Source organism: Anopheles funestus, chromosome 2RL (assembly GCF_943734845.2).
Source record: "Anopheles funestus chromosome 2RL, idAnoFuneDA-416_04, whole genome shotgun sequence".
Lineage (NCBI taxonomy): Eukaryota > Metazoa > Arthropoda > Insecta > Diptera > Culicidae > Anopheles > Anopheles funestus.
In genome coordinates, this window is record NC_064598.1 from 96000472 (window position 1) to 96023354 (window position 22883).

Below are 22883 nucleotides of genomic sequence, written 5' to 3' on the forward strand. Positions count from 1 at the left end.
ATGTGCTGCAGTTCGTTTCGGAAAAAGTGCTGGTGGAGGTTTGATAAAAAAAAATACACACAGCTGAACGAAAAGGACATGAAACTGCAAGAGAGTGTAAACTTTCTAATTAATGAAGTTTTTGGTGCATGTCTGAAATTTCCCCAGCCCGGAGCATGTTTTGGGTGCAAAAATTTAACTAACACAAATACACCTACCAGGCAGTTGGCGAACGTATCAGTTGCCGTGTGTTTGCATGTTTAGTTTTGGAGACATTTTCTTGCTTTCCCTTGTTTTTTTGTTAGTTGTTGTGCCATGCTTCTCCATCACACCACTTCCCTTGCCGGTTGGATAAAACGCATCTTCACTTTACACACCCACCAAACCAGGCTTTTCACCTGTCAACACATAGCATATGAGTGGGGCTGTTGTTAGTTGGGGTTTGGTATAAAATTCCAAAACTGATACTACCCCACCCCAAAACAATAATGCGCTCGTTTCGTGCGTTTTCACGGCACTACCCTCCTGCTTGCTGCTTGCTCTTACCCACAAATCCACCCTACGGTTCACTCTACAGACAAATATCCACCATTCCTAACTGTCCCGTTGCTGCTCACGCCACCACCGACAGACCACCACGGCGCAGTTGCGCGATGCGGATGCATTGTCATAAAACAATGCCATGAATTTTGCTAATTAAATTCAAATAAGAACATCATAATGATGGAATTAATTAAAATAAATAGCGCACGAGATGAGGCAAATGCTATTCATACGCACGCGGCCAGGCGGGAAATTCTAGAGGAGAAGGCAGAAAATTAATAGCATGCCTTTCAGCGCGCCGCCACATCAATTCCAACCGTGCGCTTTCCACCACGGCCCAACTTCCAAACCACGACGTTTGAGCCAGGTGTGTTGGGCTGGTAACGATGATGCTGGCCGTAACGACGTTTGCCGTGGAAAGATGACGATGAAGACCTTTTGGTCTCGGAATGATGAGCCGGCATCGTTTAAGGGGGCACGCTTACACCGGATTGCAAACACCCAAATGGACGAAAATCGAAGGTAAGAGCATAACTTAACGGACATAACCGGTCACCATCGTTGTCCGATCCGAACAGAAACATATAGTATATTGATTTCGTACAAATTGCTACAAAATTTACCATCATGCAGCAAACGCAAATGCAAACAGCATAATAATTTGGTGCAATTTTTTGTTTTTATTTTACTGCTTCATCTTTTTAATGATTATTTCTCTTGTTTTTTTAAGAAAGCGTGGGAGAGTGTCTTCTAACATATTTCTTTTGCTTGCTCGGTCAATCTGGTGTGGAAAGGTTAAATATTTCATTTTCCTTTTTTGTTTTCCATTTCCTTAGAAAATCCTTCAATAAGAGAATGAAAGATGAAAAGCAGCAAAAGCCTGTTGAAGTTATTGCAACGGATTCCGGGAAATGCATTTCTCTCTAGTTGCTAAAATTGAAAAATTAAATTAGCTTACACACAGATGACTCAACTGTCTCATATGACGCGACAAGAGATTGAGTCACAATACAAATGAAACAGATGATATTAAAAGTTTGACAATACAAGGTCACAGATAGAAATGCATCCAAGGGCTTTATTGGTGTCATCTGACGCCATTGGTTGTATACTTGCTCGATAAGTTATATCACTTGAAAACCTCGTGTACTGATAGCAGCACCGATCTCCTCAAGAAGGTACTATACTATCCAGCTACGAAGAAATAAAGAAAGAAACCCAGAAATGATTGGTCCAGTTCTCGTAAGGTTATAAGGCCAAACAGGGGAAGAAGTTTCAACTACATGCCTAGCATTGAGAAAGTCCTTGCTACATCGCGACTTTCACGATGCTACAAAATTGAATGATCTCCAATCGAAAACACCAACCAGAGTTCACTCGTACATTCCATACCGTCGATCTTTGCCGAACTGGCATCACCCCATCATTTTCTCACGCCTAAAGCGACGCATTTCTCCCACCAAAAGCGGCATCCTATAGACGTTCATGCAGCAGTCCAGCAGTTCCCTTGGCTCAGTCGCTGTCGGCAATCGTTCGCTTATCGCTGCTCATGCATCTTCACCGATCGTTACAGGGCGCACATTTTAAGCATTCCGGTGCCTCCTCAGTCCGTGTGGTTTAGTTTTCTCCAACGTTCGCCGTTGCTGCACATTCTTGCTCCAGTTTTATGATGGACGAGAGCACTTTTTTTCGCGATGGTACCAGCTGAGGCACGTAAGGTGAAATTTCCAAAGCCACGAAGAACGGTGCCGAATGTAAGTGAGTGTAAAGTTGGGCCCATTTCGACCATGCGCGATTGATCGGCAATTTTCTTCGGCGTTTTTCTGGAGAATAACGCCTCGAGCGGGTCAGTTTGTATGTGGCTGTTCGGTGCGATTATTCCCCCTTCGGACCTTATGCTAAACGTGGATGGGAAGAAGCTTTTGCTTGGTGCACACAACCGTCAGGGAATGGACTGATAAGTTCCCTTACTTTTCGTATATTGAACGGCATAAGGGGGAGGGTTGTTTTCATAAAAACCCTAAGCATTGATGCTATATATTAAATAAACGTTTTCGTTTATTTTTTCTAAAGAAATCCCCTTCAGGGATTACAAGGCATATTGCAGTCTCGATATCCTGAGGTCTGTTCCATCCATTATGAAGGTTTGATTCTTGAGAGCATACAGTGGACTAGTGATGGGGGACTGTGTGTTAAATTACTTTATACCCGCGAGGGTTCATCGAGATCGATTGATAGTGATGCACCAGAAGTGGAACTTGTTCGGGATATTGAAGTCATATATTATGAAGTAAAATATATTTTACTTGTATCCTTATATTTTCGGAAATCCTATTCGTAAATGCGTCTACTACCAATTGCTTGCGAAGTTTACAAATTCAGGCCAGAAACTAGGAGTCAGACTTCTATTTCTAAAACTATTTCCTCGATAGTCTGAATAGCCTAGTGTGCTTACGAGATAGGATTTGGTACCAATCCTAATACGTGAGAAATCGACTCCTCTAGCGATGCATCGCTACCAATCCTGCATGAAATGCAACTCGCTCAAAGTTAATAAATTTTATTTTTTACCAAATATCAACATCTCCAGTAACATTTTACCCTGTGCAAGGATCCATTGGGAATGTATTAAATCCTCTCAGTTCTCCTGGACAAACGTTCGAAATCTATAATTTTATGATGATCTATAAAATTTATTGGTCTTATCTCGCGCGGTCACTCCACCAACGTTGAAAGGATGCCTCGAAGATGGACGCGATGGAGTTGCATGCAAAAGCAGCAACTCCCAGACGAACACTGGCCCATCCATAAACCCGTTCACGTTTCGTTTTATAAGCATTGTAACAACCAACCGTTCGGTTGTACCGTTTGAAAGGATTTTCGACTCATGGATGGTTTATTCGTTCGTTCTCCCATCCCGAGACTGGCTGTCGATTAGACCCATTGCTGGACCGTTTTGTTTATGCAACGGCTTTCGATGCAACCGCAAACGATCCCATCGCGAATGGCTTTGAATTCGGCCACCTACTAAGGTGCTGGTGCATCGATGCGTTGATACACATTTTTCTGCATTGAAGGAAGGAAACATCACACATGATTTAGGCTTAGCCCGATTGCAAGCAAAAAGGCAGAACACGATGACAGACGAGAACGTGGACAAAAGTGATAGTGGAGAGACTAAATCCCGATCGTTAAACATGAAGGCCAACAGCCAGCTGATGGTTTTGTGGCTTTCATTTGCAGCTACAATATGTTCACTTCTGTAATGAATTGAGAGCGAAGTTTTTATTGCCACGAAATGCATCTCGACATAAAGCAATTTCGACTTACAGCACAAATCGTTTGCAGTCTGGTAGGAACTTGATGAGTTCAGCGACATGTATGTTGTGAACATTTTCGTACATGTGAGAGGTTTATATAGCGTTTTTGGTGAGTATAAAAGTGAAAAATAACACTCAGCATCTAGAACACGATGTCGATTAACCTGATGGAACTCTGATGTGTTGTCATAATCCGCAACTGTCAGTGCGTTGCGTCAATCTTCCAGTGATACGAATCGAATTCCCTCACGAATGTCCGTGTATTATTTTTTTCAGGATACTCAAGATAAACAGATTTTTTTTTACAATCAAACATTCTCCTTCCTTCCTTTGGTCACAACGAGTGTCACTTTGGGCTTGTCAAGTAACTCGGCATGGTGTCAGTGGACGAGTTCACTGCCATTTCCCGCAAAAAAATGCTTAATCAGATTGAGCTTTCGGAACCTCGTTGATGGAATGAAACGACCAAATGCTGTCGACTACCAGTTGTCACCTTATATCAACGCGGTGCGCGCGGATCATCGACGCTCCAGCACAGTCGCAAAAGATCGCGGCTTATCGAGGCGGCTCCTTCTTTATCGCGGTGTCTAGGCCTGTTTTTTGTCTCCTCCTTCTGTAGCACCACGTCGAACATAAACAAAGGGATGTTACGAGCCGGGCGGTGCAAGGATTTTATGTTCCTTTTTAATTGCCACCCGGTAGCCTTCACTCAATGTCAACGATCGCGCGATCGCGGTACAACTGTTCTACCGGTGCACCATGGAGCGGGAGCTAGCTCTATCAGTTAATTCTGATTGAAAAAAACCTTTCTTTAATCTCCCCTTTATTGGGCACGTTGTCGAGGATTGACGAGGGGCTTCATTTCCATCGGATGTAATAATAGTGCAATAGGTGGAAGCAGCTTTAAAAACAACTAACTGGAGCATTTCGCAGGATCTACTTCAAACGGCTCGTCACTGCCGCAGCGAATCCCTTTATTAACGTCCATTTAATTAGAACGCGTAAAGCGAACCGGCGGGAATATGACAAAACCGCTGATTGTTGGGAAGTTCACGCGTGTTGTAATGACGAATCAAACAGCCGCCAAACGTGTCAACTTATATTCCACACCCGGACAAAACCAGCGATACATGATGATCCACAAAAGGGAACCGAACTAATTTGATCACTTTATCGATTGTGTATCGTCGTTCTACGTCGGCCTATCTTGACACGCCGCGCAAAGGATGAAAGAGTGATTCCCTTTTTCGAACCTCTGGACACCCGGTTCCACCATATCTTGGGTTCGCGATAATGAGCGAACGATCGGCTCGAGCCAAGTAGTGCGGCAGGTTTCAATCCCGACACCACCACACAACCAGCGTACCCGTTTCCGTTCTTGAATGCTTCCGACAGTGGCGAAACACGGTGGCAACCGGGGCCGGGCCAACTTTCGAACAGTGCAAATAATAATGTATCGGTTCTGCCGCTCATTAAAGTGAGAAAATCCGAATGGGTCGAGAAATTAGTGAAGTTTTCGAAAGAGTGAAGTGCAAACGATCATGGGATGGAAGTGAGGCGCAAGATCAGCGAATGGACACCCGAACGACGTCGCACAGTTTTGCTTTAAAGTTGAACCTAGCAAACAAACAAACAAACAAACGGATGAAACATACGCGCGTAGGAGAAAGAAAACCTACCGGATGTCCCGCCCTGGTGAGTAGCAAAACAGCTGACGGGGAAGAGAAAAAAGTTAAGAATCAAGGTTTTCTTGGGTGAACTTGTTGCATAATTGATCGGCTGCTCTGAAGCGTTGTCAACATGACTGTCTAAGTGATAATGTCTAGATGTGATACTAGTTACAACAGCCGAGATTCGATCCTAATTGCTATTTGAGCACGCTGATTAGATATCTGAGGAGTTCTCGAGAAGTATGTATCAACAGTTTTGTTCAGTTAAACCAATTCCAAAATATCTAGAAATTCGCTTCTTTGACGGCAGTGCCAAAAAAAAAAATTGTTTGTTACCAGGAAAGCTTCGAATGGACTTAATTAATTCATTGAATTATATTATTTTCCAACAAACCGAAGCCACTCAGGCATTTGACGCGCGTTGTGGCAATTGAACTGATTTGAGGTGCATGGTTGGCAAAGTGGAATAGTCCAAGGCAGCAGAAAACCCCAATTCCGTAAAAAGTGTCAAATGAAGAACAACGAAAACTGACAGCTTTCGAAAGCAAAACGGGAATACTCGAACGAAGACGAAACTAATTGTAAGAAAAATGCAAACAAACAAAAAGGGCACCTAAAATGCACTGAAAACGTGGATAAGAGTTCCAAAACAAGAAACCACAGCGCGTGCAACTTTGGCGCACAAGAGACGGACGGACCAAAAACAAGTAAAAAAAAAAAACAAAGAAACCCAAAAACAAAAATCCCGACAAACGCTGTAACTCGTGCCACGCAAAACGGGCAGACCGAAAAATGCGTCCCTAAAAACCGGCAAAGACAAACACATCCAAAGAACCAAACTCAACACACAAAAAAAAACAGCCAACCATTGCGATTGTACAGCGCATTGACGGCGACGGCGAAAACCACGATTTCGTGGCCACATCATGCACTCGCACTACCTCCACAGGGAATGCCAAGGAGCCGTCCTTTACGGGACCCGTACCGTTTGGTACGAAAATCTTTCGTCACGAAATCTTGCGACCGAAACCGTGAAAAAGTGAGGCAAGCGATGCGAAAGAGAGCCGGATACCTCGTTGGAAATCGGCCCCAAAGAAAACCCGAGCGCATAAATCAGATTTTATTTTCGTTCTGTCAACGTTGATTTATCGCCGCCACGGCCAAACCCTGGGCAGGAAAAGTGAGCCGCGTCCAGACCAATGGTTTGAGAGAGAGAAGAGGTGAAGGAGGTCGTTGAGGACCTTTTGAGAGGGAGTCTGAAAGAGGTTGGTCGGGTGTACATGTACGGGATATATTTTTTTCGTTTTTGGTTGTTTCTTAGTAGTTCTCCTCCAGTGTGGTGCTGAAGGTGCCCGAGGAAAGTGTAGGCGATCTGGAAAGCGCAATGGAGAACGCAACGGCCATTTATAGCGATAAATGGATGGAATTCCTGGCTGGTGACAGTGTCCGGAAAGATGGCACGGAACGAACAACGTGGCCGTCAACGTCACCAATTCGACGGACGGAAGGAAGCAAACGAGACCAGACTGATGCAATTGGAAATGAAGATGGACTGCGACGATTGGAAGTTTCGGAAGTGTGTTTTTGGGGGGGTGTTTAATTTTTGATACTAAAGTTTGAATTGTTGTTCTCGCGGAAGAAGAAACACTTGAAACGGAAAGTTATCGGATGATATCTGAACAGGTCGATTATCTTGCAAACTGACAATTCAACATCGACAAAAATATGACAGACGCATTGATATTAAAGGTTTACCAGAAGTATATCTTTAGCACTTAGTTTTAAGATATTCAAAAACATATTCGATTCTTCAATATCTAACAATAATAATTACTAAATTTAGATGTGGAAAACTGAAATAATGTTGGGAGCATAATTCTCAAAAATACTTAAAAAACGAATTTTGAAATCCCAACGATAGTAAGCAAACAAAGTAAGAAATAAACTAAAAGATATAACTAACAAAAAGCCCTGTTTCAAAGGACGGATCCTAATCCAACCGTTATATCATAACGACCCTCTCAACCATCTGATACGGAATACCACCCGAGGCATCGTACCCACCGTTGGATCAATATTGAACTTTCTATAGCGTTCATTATCGCCTCTAACAGCCTCACGTAATCAACGCATTCGGTGGTTCGACAGACATTTCTTAATCACGTGACATTGTTCAACGGCGTAACGGCAAAAAGATACCGTACCGTATACCTGGGTAAAGTCTCATTTGCCTCAAACACACGGTGGAGACACATTCCCGAGCGCTGGCGGAACAGTGAAACAGAAGGAAATAGTTCGCGCACGACCAAGCACGACCCGATCACGGTGGTCCGATGACCCGGAAACAGCTGATCAGTAGATCATTAAGCACTTCCAATCAGGCAGAAAGGTGGGAGGTATTCGTGTGCAATCCTATCCTAGCTCCATGCGATCCATGCGATCGTAACAGGGTATGAAGAAATCGGAATCCTCTAATGACTTACTGATTTCCTTCTCCCAAAAACATTTCCTTGGGAAGCTACTAGCAACCGGGGAAAAGGTCACCAAGCGAGGTTAATGGCGACAACGGCAATCGGCAAACCCTCTCATCAAGCGAAAGTCTCCATCGGAGTCGTTCATCTAGGAAGTAACAGCTTAAAACCCGATAGACCATCATAGTTAAGAAGAGCGAAGAGATGTATGTATAATGAAACGTTTACAATCGCACTAGAGAATCCAATATAACAATTTTCAAGTTAATTATATTTAGTTGCCCTTTCCGAATGGTGAAGATAAATATAATTAAAAACATATAAAACACCGCTCGGATAATTGGGAACCATCGAACGAGGAGGAACCGGTACCAAACCGTTGCCTTCTGCGCCCAACTCCATTCATTCAGCTTCTGGACCAACTACTGTGTTGAAGCATGGGAAGAGTCATAGATGTGCACACGGCGATGAACATTAACTAGCCATTACCAGCGCTCGGATTCGGGGGTAGCAGTGTGGCTGTTGCTAGTCTCCGCACATTTCTCGTCTCCGACTGATTGCGATGGTCAAGCAATCACCTTCTCCACGCGATTGCGCGATTGGCACACCACCGGCGACTCACCGTTTTGCTGTAAAGTTTATCCCTTGTTAGCTCACCATCAAGGTACTATTTCTGATAACGAGCGATTGCAAGAGTTGGTACGGCACGACGCAATGCACAACCAGCCCCATCACGTCCTGTTTGGGGCTGACCATTTCGGAACCAAGTGTATTCCAAAAACCTTCCCATGTCCAGCGCCATTGGTTTGTGTTGCAGGTGTACATAGGTGAGTTACGGTTTTACAGCTCTGTGTCGTTCTACTTCACTGTTTTCCATGTTTGGTGGACCCGTACGGGAGGAACCATAACACATTCGGGTTCAGTGGAAAATTGGTAAATTTTGAAACAAATTTTTCAAGAACAACTCCTGATCATTAGTTAGTCTGTGGCATTACGAAATGCTTCTTTCCACTCTGGGACCGAATGGGAACTAACAACTCACCACCATTTGAGATGGGTTTTGGGACGACTCATCACTAACCGATGCCGGTACCGTATTTACCACCAGTATCATCTCCCGGCAACGGGACGTAGGATGTGATTATGCAAGTCATCTTGCCCACAATACAATCACCCGAAACCTAGGGGACAGATCCGGTGCGATGACAGGCTCCCTAAAGGTAGGACACCTAATTGGGATACCGATACCGGAGCGATTCAGTTCTGTGGGCCACGCAAAGGTGGTTCCCTCTGCCGGGGGCGTTGCAATTCCCTGAAGACTAAAAAGTTCTTCCTGAGCGATCTGCATGCATGTTCTAGCCGTACGTTGTTACTCGGACGTCCGGCCAAAAAGGGATTGTGAAACATCACGCCAACGTAGCGGTAATTATTGCTTCCACCGGCACTAATAGCCAATTATATTCGATGAAATATTGCACATGCTAAATATGCAGGTGAAGAAGGCACTGCTTGGTTGGTTCTTCAACGTATGCTCTTTAAGTTACCTTTAGGAGCAATATCCATTATTTTTGAAATTATTAACAAAAAATACCTTAAAAAAGGCTTTCAGGAATGGTTCTTGAATATAAAACCAAGCTTTTCAGGAATTACCGCATTTTGATTCGTCCTACAAACAGCCACATCCGCAAACAAAACACTTCATCAGCCAACATTGGGATACTAGAACAAGAAAAATAATATTGGAACCCCACAAAGGAACCATCTAATCGGTCTGCCTAATGCTAATCAGCATATTGAGCTGATTACACACCTTTGCTAGGTAAATAAACAAAATGTGACACAAGCTCACCCTTCAAACCCAACCCTTGTTCCGCATATTTCCGCTGTTGGATTAATGGTGAATGACTGCATTCAGCGAGCGTGTTGCGCGTGCATCAACCCGCCGTACGAAGCATACGCACACGGGGTGATGATTATTTCCTGTTCACGTACGCAATTAACACATCGGATCGCACACCGCTTCCACAGGTTTGATGCCTGGCTGGTGGTGGTTTGAGGCCCGCCGGTGAAATGTGTTATCATTTCACTCCTAATTAAGGAATTAATTCACACGAAAGCTGTTTTATCAATTCAGCCGTTGTTTGGCATACGTGTTTGGACGTAATTTGTGCGTTTTTCCCCCTTTTTACACAGTAAAGTCTGTTTGTGTATATATGGTTGATAGAAAAATATTATTTTTCTTTGGTTACAAATTTGAATTATTTAATAATATTTAAGGACTGGTAATTAGGTCCAATTGTCAACTAAATTGTGGCTCTAATATTCACCCAGAGTAATTTCTCTATTTATCTCTTTCTCTATTTTTTATATTTCTCTATTTAAAAAAAATGATAAAGAAAAACTGCCAAAGTTTTATCTGTAAAACAGCCTGAACAGACATTTAATTTTAAGTTATTCGAATTATCAATTAAATTTGGGAGTGGGAAAATAATAAAAAATTTTTGGAAAATTTAAATATTAGTTATCTAAAACCTTCTTTCGAAATCCTGTTTTGTGCGTTACCAATTCTAACATAGAAAAATTTTCTTCATATATAGAAAAACAAATTGATCTTGTTTGCATAAACTAACATCCGATATAGTTAAAAACATGATGCAACTTGGAATGCCACTCCCTTCATCCTCACTCCTCCCCGTGCTCTTAGTGCACGTTATATATTTCACAAAACAATGAAACAATGATTTCCTGCCGCAATTTCGACAAATCATCCACAAATCAACGATAAAAAAGTAGGTTGGACACACAGTAAAACAATAAAAAAAAAAAAAACAGAACCATTTCGATCCAAATCGATTTAAAAACCCGTAACACTTTCTGCCGACCGACGACGGTCAAAACTAAATCAAACTAGGCGATCAAAACAATGACAACACCCCACGTTTCACCTTTTGCAGTTGGGTTTTTGCAGCCCCGATACTCGTGAACGGGGCCCAAAAAATTTAATTAAAAACTCGCAATAATCGATCGGAGTCCGGAGAAGCGCGCGTAGCCATAGCGAAACATGCTTTCCTGTTTGATTGCTACAAACAATATTTATTGAAAACAGTGCCAAGCACGGAGGTTTGGGGGGCAGAAGAGAAAAAAAAAACACACACAGACGTTAGTGTGCGACGCACCTAGGCACGGAAAACAAAAACAATACTTTCAAAAAATACCGAATTTTTTAACGACGACACGTGAAACCGATTCAAACCCTAAGTGTGGACAATCTAAGCACCGTGGGTGAAGGTATGCCACGTCCCACCGTTCACCCTTGTCATCGCAATAGTGTGCATTAAATAATCTAACTCACATAAAAATGGATTGGACAAAAACAAACGAAAATAAAACAAGAACAAATAGGGAGGGGGGCTAAAAAATCGGCCAGTGAACACATTGACCGGCTTGGTCTTGGCACGCTAAACAACTACAGGCGGAAATTGAATAGCATTTCTCCAATGCAACTGGCAATTTCGACACCGATCGTACCGGCGCAGGAGGGACGCGGCTGGAGGCTTCCCTGTTGATTGGCGACTGAAATTGTGTTTGTAGAGCATAAATATGCTTTTGCCTGTGTGAGGGTAGTGGTACAACGGAAAAAAACGAAAAGCAAAAAAATCCGTTGTGCATCGAAAATAATTGCACAATTGACTGTGCCCGTTAGTACTGGCGTGGAATCATGATTCTGTTTTGTTTTTTCCTACGACCGATCACTACACCGATCGATTTTCTACGCAAACCAACCATCGGATGGTCACTCGGGTATGATTTGGAGTTTTCCACACGCAGCCACACAAAACATGACAAAGTGTTTCGGTACACACGACGTACTACCTCGTGAGAGATCGTAAAGACACCATCACAAAATTACCATCCACATTGAAATGCTTCCAAAGGGCATAGAAAAAGCGAAAAAAAAATGGCGGAAATTGCAGAACCATCGACACTTCCGGAAATTACGTACTTCGGCAGGTGTAACTTGAATCGATTATCCCGTGTTAATCTCTGTCGCGCGAAGCGTTAATTGAATTTCGTTTTCCCAGCCCAGCCATGTGGCCCCGGGTAACAAAATGCCACAGTAACTGCTGCTAAAGCAACCGCAAACCGTTGAAACTAATTACACAACTCCGAAACGGAACGAACGAAATCATTCTTCCAGCGACTTTTGGGAACGATTTGCTTCTGGTGTTGTTTTTTTTTCTTCTCGCCTCTTCTTTTGGGCTCAGATTACCATCACCTCCACGATCAATTTGTGGACTGATCAATGAAATTACTATTACAAATGGTGAAACTTAATTATACTAATCGATTTTGCAGGAATTACCGAACGGTACCCAATTTGATTGACGTTTGCATCGAACGATACATTTTGAATATTTTTAAAGCACTTTTTTCCGGTGTTTTTGCAAGTTCCAATGCGCTAAAAAACTGTCAACTGAAACACCCGAAATTCATAAACCTTTTCATAGCCCGTTTAACATTCCGATAGTGACTAGAGGTCCAGTGTTGATTGGGTCATATTTTAATCTGTCCCAGGCTTTGCGTCCTTGGCACATCTGACAGGAGGTCGTTACTCAAGCCGGGCATGTTTCTTGTCCGTTGCAACGTTCTCGCATTTTCGCAGCATCATGTGTTGGCGCTGCTCGTACGCGCGGTATACGGCCGTGCTTTGGTGAAGAATTTATTCTCCAAACAGAATGAACCGCGGATTTTGACGCGATTTTCCAACAAAAATCACCCCCCTCGGGGGAGGATGTGGAACGCCGGGGAACCAATCAAGGTGCCTTTTGCAAAAGGTACGTGAACTAACCTAATCGCTTATAGAATCGACGGGCTGATTGCTGCGAGGACCGCGTGTGCATCGTGGCACTAGCGGGATTCGATTCCGTCCACAAAAACCCGGTTGTACGCACAATCCAGCTGCCCTGTCGTGTTTGTCCGCTGGGATGGATTGGAACCATTGTTGAACGGGTCGCAGGTTTGGAGCGTTCGAAAGAAACGCGTTCGGTGAAGATCCTTCCCGGTTGAGCAAACGGTTGAGCTGACGTGGTTTTCGGGCAATTACGAAACTAACGGCTGAACCACGTTTGATTGGCGCGACGCTTCGACTCGCTACAGCACGATGTACGGGAAGGATACAGCAGAAACAATAGTTCATTTTGGAAGGTTTAGCGTCGAATAACGCTGGTCTGTTGATAAGCGACACGTGGACTGATTTGAATGAAGCGGATTTACCGCGAACACTAACGGTCATTTCACCCGAAAGGCCTATTGCTACACCTCAGAAGAACGACACACATCACCGGGTGTGGTGGTTGGGCGTTTATCTCATCTCAGAAGCAATTCCTTTTACATGTGACTCATCAACGGCTTTAAAGGATTCAGTCAAATGAGATAGAAAATTTAACTTTACATTACTTTACAGAAAACTCCATAATTTTGAAGATTGTTTTTACATGCTATTTCATAAATAATCTAGAATGGTTCCAAGTTGAAATGAGAAACGTCTGAGTTTTTTTCAAGTTGAACTGGAACAACATGAAAAGTAATCAAAAATGTTTAAAAGTTGATCAGTTCATTTAAAATACATTTTTATTACACAAATATGGTAGTTGGAGGTATTTTGGAATTCTTTGGATGTTCTTCTACATTCTACATAAAAAAATGGAGTACTTGTTCCCATTTCTTAATTTTTTTTAAATGATAGTGATTCTGTGGAAAGTTTTCCTACGTTTGTATCGATTTTACCTTACGAAAGCTTGAAAATAGTGGAATAATTCCACATTGACTTCTACAGCTCAACTTGAAAAGATCTCAGAAAATGCTTTAACTTTCGTACAACAACAAGTACAAAAACCTTAAGCAATACGGCCAGGCCGTTCTTTATGAATAAAAAAAAAAAAAAAGTACAAAAACTTAAACAAAACGAGGAAAAATGAAGTGTTAAAGAACGAACATTACTTCAGACCAACCGATGCCTTCAATCGCATTGTCCACTTTCTTTCCCATCTCACTTACTTCCCCAGCAATAAATGCAGTTCATTTAAGCCACCAAAAACAAAACAAAAAAACACCAGAACGTTTACCCAAACCGAGGCTCAAAAAAACCCCAGCCGTGTAACTATCTGTTGCCCATCGGTAACCCCTCGTTCTACCACGTGGCGTCGCGCACCTCGCTAGTCACGTCCGTCGCGGATCGATGCGGAAAAACAAAGAGCCTCTGATTGTGATCCACCTTTTTTCCGTTTCCTGTCCCGGCCCGTCCGTGCGGTGCGTTTTCTAAAACGTCTCGGAAAACAGTTTGTCCGGAAACAGGGAAACAACCGGTAATGAAGCAAACGCTACTACCGGCCCCATTCGTTCGTGGGGAGCCCACGTTTTGGAGCAATCTCTTTTCCATTTGTTCTGATTTGCCGCGTGTCGCACATCCGGAGCGATTGCTCACCTTTTGTGGAAGGCTTCGTCACAAACGCTGGCCGGCATGAAATACAACCCTAGACCGAAAACAGTTGGGAAAGGTTAATGCCGTACTTTAAAGGTTATTATTGATTTGTGATTGATGCGCACGGTACTCCACTGTGTATGCCGTATGCGGGAATTGGACTTGCGTTGGACGAACGCGACTCCATCCCCCAAAAAGTAAGGTCCCGCAGGGCACCGATGAGGGAAATACCACAACTAAAAGAAGACATCCATTTTGTAATGAGTTTTTGCATCTAGCATAATGCGGATGACCCAGGGTGGAGTTGTGGAGTTGCGTGGTACATCCTGCACAGCAGAAGCAGGTGAGCGAAACGGAAATGGGTAAATGTAATGAGTTTTTAACACAAGCGGATGGGCAAAGTGTTTAACCAGCACCAGTCTGCTCACGTTTATGTTGCCCTGGGGTCGATATACATGCGCTGAAGGGGTAGCATAGTGCATTGATTGATGTAGCAAACCAAATCAAGATGAATAATTCACATCGAATTGATTGAAACATAGTCTGCCAGCGAGTGTTCGCTTGCAGCGACTGGTGACCCGTACTTTAACCTGGCGGCGGCACCATTCTCTTCCAAAGTGCAACCTCAAGGTGCTGTGACAAATATGCGCAATTTCAGCTTAATGCTTCGAAAGTAGAAGTATGATCGTAAACGGTTACGTCGTACGATCGATTGCTGCGATCGTCATCAATCGTTTCGGTCGCAATCAATTCACAATTATGATCGGCAATTTGCCTTAATCTTATGATAATTGTACCGCCAAAACAATAAACATTCACGACCGGTGAAGATGCCTTTCAAGCTATACCTTTACCGCCGCATTTTTCCCTTACCATCAAAAGAGAATCATAAAAAGTGAAGAAAACAAAAGTGGATAAGGCTTCTCGCTTAAGAATACCGAAAGACTTCCACGCATACGGTTTTCAATGGGACTTTTTTTCAGCAGCAAACATCGATCACACTGTCATCGTAAAGACGAGAAAGACCGCCAACTGGCATCGACGCAATAATTTAAAACAGTTTTTTTGTCATTGTTTGACCAGCGTCTGTCTCCGAAGAGGATCAAAAAATGAGATTAAAACGGGAAAAAATATTTTTTTAGCAATAAGCAAACAGTCGTAACACCTATATTAACATTTTTTTTAAATAATTGAAAACAATATGTAACCGTTTATAAAACTATAAGGCTTGTTGTTAAATATTGGAAAACAATCGCCAAACAAATCTTCCAACAAGCAACATTAAGTGTATACGTGTAGCCAGATTATGCATGCGTTTCGTGTTATGGAAATTGTCATCTCAACATGCCGCCTTTATTCGTCGGCCCAAAAAACAAAAAAAGCAAAATACAAACGAAACAAGAGAAAAAAATGCTAAACTGCTTCCGAACTAAAGCAACAACGGAGCAACAACAAAAAAAAACCTCTATCGCATTCCCGACCCCAATGCCAGGACGCGCCGGTGAAACGGTGAGCGTGAAAGGACGATACCAACCATGGGTACAAGGCTGACTTTTGGAGACCCACCGCTAGTGGTGGGGTAGAAGAAATTTATATTCACCTGCAGATGATTTATGACTCGGTTATTATCCGAATGAGCGTTTTATTGTTCCTTGCTGCTGCCACCACTGCCACCACCAACTCGGTTTCCCCTTGTGCCATTGAACATTGTCCCTTCCGGAATCCCCTGTGGCAGGCGTATACCACAATGCATGCTGAGCAGATCCAGGAATCCTTGAAACATGAGGAGTAACCGCTTTCAAATGCTCTCTCTCTCTCTTTCAACTTTTGCTCGATTCGCTAGTAATAGAAATAAGCAATGATGTGCGGATAAGGGGGGCCACCGTGCCCCGTACACTACCCATCGTTTAGCAAGCTACCGGATGTTGGCTCGATGGCGACCCTCCCGAATTCCTTTTTGCTAGTTTCACAATCCAAATGCCATAACATCCAGGCAGGAAACATGGGGTAGATTGTGTCCTCGGATTGTATTCCCCCCTAAAACTGGGGGAACTGTACAACACCGCAATACGCTGAGAACAACGGATCAAATGGGATGAAATGAATGAAAGAGGTCTATTCGTCGGCCATCGGTGTGCATGACTCGAAGTCACGATTTGCTTGCCCGCCCTACACGCTGGAACCGATCACCAAACAAATCTTAAATCGCGGTATTAACACATATCTCGTTTGGTACGGTCTACCATAAGCTGACAATGCTCTAGCTCGGTGCCATGTTGGACGCAGGTTAAGTGCACTGCCACTGTTATCGAGGCGCTTGTAAAAAAACCCAGCGATGGATGAATTGTTTCGTCTTGCTACATTCTTTCCCAGGGAAGATCGCGTACTAAGCATCTCTCAAGGAACTGATCGCTGGAATGAAAGAATCGCGTTTGCGACTTCAACTGTCTTACCTCAGCTACATCGTCCATTCTTTAAGTGCTCGTCTACATACAGACTTCGATCAATAGCGTGTTTTAAATATCTTGAAGGCAAACCAAATCCGATCATCTTCATGCATTGCGCACAAACATTCTACAAAATTAACATTTTAAAGCAAGAGACGAACCTAACCGCCATGGAGTTGTAAAAATGTATTTAAAGACATTTTATGTTCATTTGCCTAATTGTATATTATTGAACTGTTAAAGATTGTTATCATATTAACAGCTGAGCAAATGCAAAATTGATCATAAAATCTTCACCAGCCACTTTTAACTCCAAAAAACATCTTCCAACAACGCGACTGTTAACACAAACAGCGTCTCAAAATATAACAGCAAAAACAGGAAAAAACCTTCACTATTGACGACAAAACCACACCAGTACGATCATTCCAGCCTGTCCCTCCAACGGCAGATCTTGTTCACTGACACATTCTTGGCTTTTTCGGGCGCCCGGCTTGGTACGATGAGTCTCGCACAGCTCGCAACTCGTCGGTTTTGATGGAGGGAAGATTTATTACCAACTGACCGGACCCACGGCACGGCACATTAAATCTTTCCCCCCAATAATTCTGTAAACCAACGAGTTTTACAACGGACCGCGCGAATGCGACCATATTTACGGAACCAGGAAACCAGTTTACGACTAAATTAATTTATACTAAACTGTAACCGAACCGCCAATCCGCGTGATGTTGGAGTCTTTTTTTTCTTCTTTTGGTTTGCTGTACGTTTTACATTGCGTTCGTGCTCCTTCTCATTTGGTGGTCGTCGCGCGTATGCTTTGTTCTACAAGATCATAAACACCTCGTGGTCCTGTTCCTGTTATATGTTCCTGTTTGTATGTATGTGTTTTTTTTCGTTCTCTATTGTTATTATTAGAATCTTTCGAGCACGGACCAGAGAAGACGGAGGGTTAAGCCAGGCACGGAACATACTCCGGAACCACACCATGGTGCGCGGTTTGCGAACATCCAAACAAACAGTTAGATGTGATTTTTTCCAAGAATTTCACATCTTTACACACACCCGCAGGAGAGATTTACCCCCACAAGGGGATCGAAGATAAAGTTCCGGCAGAACTCGTTGAGTTTTTGGTGTTTTGATGGCAGGAAGCGTGACGCTATCTTTACGATTCCAATAATTCTCGATTGCGCCATCCCAAAACACGTGTACAGATATTCAACCAGAAGAAATAGAAAACGCTAGAGATCGTTGGAAAATCGACATTTTGTCGGACAGCTGAAATTTGAATATTAGTCTAATGTTTTGGAAAAAAGCGATGTCCACCTATAAGTAGGCCAACAACGTCCAACTTAAGTGGATTGTTTGTAATGTAATAGTTTGGATCAGTTGGGTATGCTAGAATATCTTAAAGGGTCGTTTGTCTAAATGTCTTTTCAATTAAAATTGAAATGATTTGACGTTTGACTACACTTTGGGCTCAGTTTATGCACGAATTACGTCCAACGCTCACTTTGTTTCCTTTTCCCTCTCACTATCATTCACTCTTCACCTTTTCCCAAAGCAGCACTTAGCATTAGCATCTTCAAGACTCTCGATCAATTGAAAGCAAATACAGGAAACACTTCTAACCACTTGCACGGGCCGGCCCAAAAAGGCTATTTATGTGATCATCGGTCAATCATCGCGACGCTTGTGTCACGTGCAAAAAAATGAAAAAAAGAAACGACCGAGCGAACATCCCAGAAAGAGTTATTCCAGGCGAACCTCTTGAACGCCTAAACTCACCCAGAAGATAAACTTGGACACTGCCCACTCAGGTACCGAAGCGATCGGCACCGGTGAGTGCAAATGGTTGCACAGTCCGTGGCACGGATGCTTGAGTCGTCGTCGAGAGGCCTTCATCGACCTGTTGGGTAACTGACCCGGGGTGATGATGTGCGGGCGAGCATGGACTTCTTCGTACGGAAAAGCACTCGTTCACCGGTGTCCAATGGTAGTACCGTTGGATTGATAGGACCATAGACGCTTTGGCTGGGCAGAAGCGCGTGGGTCATCCATTGGACACAGTACGATACTTCAAAACGCGACTTCAGACTCCAGCACCAGAGTTTTCATCTTCTCCCGAGCGCAATCCGACACCTCCTACTCCTCTTTCTCTCTCTCCATCCCTTCTTCCCCCTCTTCCCTCTAAGCACGTGATTTATAGTGAACCGTTATAATTTATGCGCCTTCTCACACCCCACCCATCTTGGTGGTTGTTGTTGTTGTTAGTGTGTCGCGGGTATGTTGGACCCTCCCGACGTGTTCTTGATTTGGCGCGTAGGAGGAAGCTCTTCCTTTTCTTCACGGTGTCCACCTTGTTACTAGATGGATTGCACTCACCTTCACCGAAAGAAATGCTTCAGCACCTCGAGCGGTTTCAACTTTGCTGCCCTTTTTTAAACTACTGGATCAGTTCGAGTGAGGTCAACATCGATATGGGTTTGGTATAAAAATGGAAAATGGGTTACGTGTCTCATCCATGCTATTCTAAACCAATGAAAGCCTTAAAATAAATATTCACTTCATCGTTCACGATTTTTTTTCCGTTGCCAATTTTGGGTTTGATTTTAAACCTTTTTTTGTAATTGATTTCCAATATAGTTATATAACAAAAAAAATGTTAGAAAAACCCTTGTATTTCTATAGAAATATATAAATTTAAAGATAATTTTAACAAGTGAATACAAAGACTGGGAAAACATGCTTTAAGCGGTAGAACAAATCCATGCCGCACTGTAAACATATGCAGAACATTTCATACTGTACAAGGCAAGGTGGAAAACAGAAATGGGAAAAAAGCAACAAAACAGCACTAAACCATGGCACACACAATGAAGAAAGAAAGCAACAAAAAAAAACACACACAACAGTCTCACATACACCTCGAACATGGCTGTGCGGCGCTGTGCAAGCAAAAGAAGCATAAAACAATTTGCATAAACATTGAGCTGAGTTTTTTTTTTTGCTTTCTTCTTCCTTTTTGGAGCAGACACTCCTGAACCGTTTTGTATCATCGTCACAGGCATCATTCTCTTCTGCACAAAATGTGCCAGTCCCGGAAATGTGTGGGTCCCCCCCCCCCCCTCCCCCCTTTTCCCCAATGTTGACCGGTGCGGTTGGAAGAATATAGCCTTTTTATGTCTTTCAAGTACGCTCCGCTCGATGACTTTCTCCCGTGCCACGGTGCAAACGATGAAACAAGTGAGAAGAGCAAGAAAAAAAACAAACCACGTTGCCCGAGTTTCCAAACGTATCCAAAAATTTTGGTAATCGGTTCATGCTGTGGTGTTGTTTTCCCTACACCCATCATCAACACGTCTGGTTTGTCTGCATTTGCACGACTGCATGCTGCATCGTTCTTTCGTGCCTTTTTGTGTCGTTTTAACACCCTGATAACCGCAAACCGACACGCACCGCACGTACACGGAAACCTAAAACGCTTTGCTTTACGGCGTTTTTTTTTCTTTAAAGTCAAGGTGTATCGCACACTCTCCGGCCAAATCTTGACGACAGTAAAGGGAGGCAGAAAAAACCCCCCCCACATGAAGGGAATCATGGTGATGAATGTTGCATGCACTTCTTCTCAACTATTCCGTACGTTTGAAACTACTTCTATCAGGGTCGTTGTTAGCAACAGCAATGCTACCACAGTGAACATATTTCACCTGCCTTGACTGAGGCATTCCACCATCCAAAACGACCAATCAACGAAACGACTCACCGTTCATCACCCTTCGTTTAAAACGATGATGAATAGCTGTGACGGGAAAAACTGCCAACACCAATGGGAATTTGTCACGTGGAGAGGCTAACTGTCGCAAGGAGGCTCCCTTCTTCTTTTGGGGCCGTAAAAGATTTCAATGCTGCGTTAGGTGAGGAATGAGGAAAGAGGACGCATTGAAGGAATACTGAAAATAATATTTAAAATGCTCACTATTTTGATTGGTATTCAAACTAGCATCAATTTGCATCAACTTCCAACTTTAACTTCATTTATCACCACATTATCCAGTTAGCAGATTTAACGCTAACAACGTTAATCTCATTAACAAACCAACAAAACTAGTTTCATCACTTAGTGGAAGATTTTTAACCGGTCTTTACTCTGTTCTTCTGTGTTGGTTTACCTTTTCTGTAAGATTTCCATATGATCAAGCACTCATCAAGCACATCTTGTCAGAGTCTCAAGAGTTATAGTCCGTGTCCCTATCTTAAATGCGCTAAACGAATGTTGGTTTGGGCTTTTTATTTCTTAATGATTAATTGCCTCCGGGCAGAAGCATTAACATACATCGATTACATATGAATATCTTTACTTTAAATTTCTTCAATCAACTCACCACCATTAACAGATGTTAATATTCTTGTTCAAACATCATAATAAAGATCTCCGTTGAGCAAGAGCCTAGCACGAGCAGAGCACTCAACGTCCTTGTGTGCGCACACACGAGTACATTTCAAGCGCCATCGGACGGGCAATCCGATTAGCATCCAGGTGAGTATCAACACGCGTCCATTACATGGTTAGTTTTTCTTTATTACACACCATTTGTCAGTTATTAGTCGACAGGCGGCGAAAGTGTTAGGACATGCTAATGGGCAAACTGCCCTAACCCTGGGGTAAAGGAAAATGACTAAGACACATCTTCCAGCTGTGAAAAACCCGAAGGGACAACAATAACACATGCTCCGGCACCGGCAGCGTGCGTCCTCGAATTTCTGGGATGGCCTTAATGGAATGGTTATCTAATCGAGTGGTACGGAGAGTGTGAAAGAGCAGCTTTCAGGTTTTAGCGATAAATATGTACAAAAAACCAAGCAAGTATAGTGTTAAAACAGGGCGAAGAAAATGGTTGAATTATCGTACGCTTCACCTTGTCTAGTTTTTGGAGTTGCGGCTTTAATGCTTGTGTAGCGAAAGATCAGAACACCCTGTAAAGAGAGAGTGAAAAAAGTGTTGAGTAATAAATTCTACATTGCGCCAACGTTCTGCCTTCTGTCTGTTAGATATGAGCAGGGGCATCTTAGGGCATATGCTACAGGGCCGCTTTTAAAAGAACCTCATGCATAGACACGAAACCAGATTAAAGCCTGTCTCGATCCATGTACGTTAGCCAATCAACAAGCAGATCATGCGGGATCTAACACCGGACCCCGGGCAGGTGAGAACGTACCCGAAAGGTCCGTACGGTGTAATCCCTTGCTGCAATAAGAAGCAAGAAAAGGGTTTTACGAAGGGTCGTAAAAGCACCAGCATCTTGTGATGCGAAGTCAACGCTTTGTTCAGCAAAACTGGCTGCTGGGAAAAAAAAGTTAATGAACCATCAGGTTTCAACGAAACCCCGGGAATAGTAAGGGGTAAGGACGAAGAACACAGTGAGGCCCAATTTGGATAGACGGTGCTAATTAGGTGCGCATTGTGAATGCATTTTGAACGCGTCCTTCACGAGGAGGAACCTCTTTATCATTAGACAGCACCGTGGATGACAATCACCGCGAGGAAGCGTATACGGTCGCAAAAAGGATTTCGATTAGGAGCACCATTGTGTGTCTCGTTACGAGTGAATTATTCGCTGCCTTCGGTGCACTAAGGAAATAAATTTACAAAAAAAATATATATCACTAGAATAAAGGACACCTTAACGTGGTCGAGTCTACTGTTGGCTCTTTACGAACAGTTCACTCTTCACGAGTGGATGTTTTGAATTCATTATTTTGTTCCCTTCTTTTTCTCTTACTCTTTTGCGGCTAAAGTTGCCGAAACCACAATACCATCATTCTCGGCTGATGATGGATTGACTAACAGGAATGAATGATCTTAATTGAGTTATTGTATATGGTTGGTACTGAAGGTAAAGGGACACATTTACCCGTTGTTTTGTAATGTATGAAGAATCTGGTAGGGATTTTTTTTCTCCTGCGATTGT

At 43.1% G+C, this 22883-nt stretch overlaps 2 protein-coding genes across 5 annotated transcripts in view; one reads left to right on the forward strand and one right to left on the reverse strand.

Annotated features, from left to right (window-relative positions):
• Positions 1 to 22883, forward strand: part of LOC125763366 (uncharacterized) — a 391039-nt gene that overhangs the window by 146692 nt on the left and 221464 nt on the right. The gene's annotated exons all lie outside the window — the stretch shown is intronic.
• Positions 1 to 22883, reverse strand: part of LOC125763564 (LIM domain transcription factor LMO4) — a 168339-nt gene that overhangs the window by 99768 nt on the left and 45688 nt on the right. Inside the window, exon 4 of one of the 3 annotated variants that reach the window (XM_049426870.1) lies at positions 21831 to 21888. The exons of the other annotated variants lie outside the window; for them this stretch is intronic. The gene's annotated coding sequence lies outside the window, so the exon portion shown is untranslated. The remainder of the gene's footprint in view (positions 1 to 21830; positions 21889 to 22883) is intronic. 3 annotated transcript variants of the gene reach the window in all.